Source organism: Lipotes vexillifer, unplaced genomic scaffold, assembly GCF_000442215.2.
Source record: "Lipotes vexillifer unplaced genomic scaffold, Lipotes_vexillifer_v1.1 scaffold91, whole genome shotgun sequence".
In the NCBI taxonomy this organism is placed as follows: domain Eukaryota; kingdom Metazoa; phylum Chordata; class Mammalia; order Artiodactyla; family Lipotidae; genus Lipotes; species Lipotes vexillifer.
Genome location: NW_006777583.1, coordinates 1131797 through 1132793, shown reverse-complemented (window position 1 = coordinate 1132793; position 997 = coordinate 1131797).

Below are 997 nucleotides of genomic sequence, written 5' to 3'. Positions count from 1 at the left end.
GGAGGCCCTGCAAAGGAGAGCGGTTCCCTCCCCCTTCGGTCCTTCCCTCCCTACCTCCCTCCACCGTGCCTTTCCAACCCCCCTCCCTTTTTTTCCTTTCTCCCTCTCTGGCAGTGGCTGCGGTGGAGCCAGCTAGGGCGCCTCCGGATGCTGGAGACTGGGGAAGGCACAAGGGACAAAGCATCATCCCACGCTACCTCCCGCTGGAATCGGGTGCCTGGAAGAGACCGAGCGCACAGGGACAATCGCTCCGACTGTTGAGCGCTCAGCGCGCTCTGGGAGCACATGGGTCCGGGTGGCCAGCAGGATGGTGAGAAAGGGACCTGGCTGTTGCTGGCGCAACTCATCTCTCCTTGAGCGCGTCTAGGTGGCGAGCCCCTCCCACCCAGCACCAGCTAACCTGCCATCCCCTGTTCCTCCCTCTGCCAAAGGTTATACTGACGGCTGGGAAGGGTGTCCTCTGGTCGCCGATCTTCCAGGGCTCCTATACCCAGAGCCAGTGAAAGCTGGAGGAAAGGGAAGTGCCTGGGTCCACGGTGACCTGACTCACCTTTGAATGAAGTCTTCAGTTGTAATAGGTGCTGTCGTGCTGCTGCTGGCACTGCCTCCTGTGGCACTTTTGGAGCTCCTGGAAGGGCAGGTATTTGCTATGTCTAGTTGACTCCCAGCTTCTGAAGGCTAGCAACAGAAGTGACCCAGAGAATTACAGGTTTGGAAGGGCCCTATGGAAGCCAACTAGTCCAGCCCTCTGCCTTAAAAGCAGGACTTGGTATCATTCATGACAGAGAAGACTGCATTTAAAGCTCTTTCCTCTTCCCAAGAGATGTGTCCCATCACAAGCATTCTAATGTCTGCCCATAAACATCTAGGCTATCCTTCTAAGTATTGGTTAAATCTATATTTCTACCCTTGAACTTTTTTTAGATTTCAGCAGAAATGAACAACAATTAGTCATTATATTTTGTAATAAATCTTTGTATATATAAACACATTACAT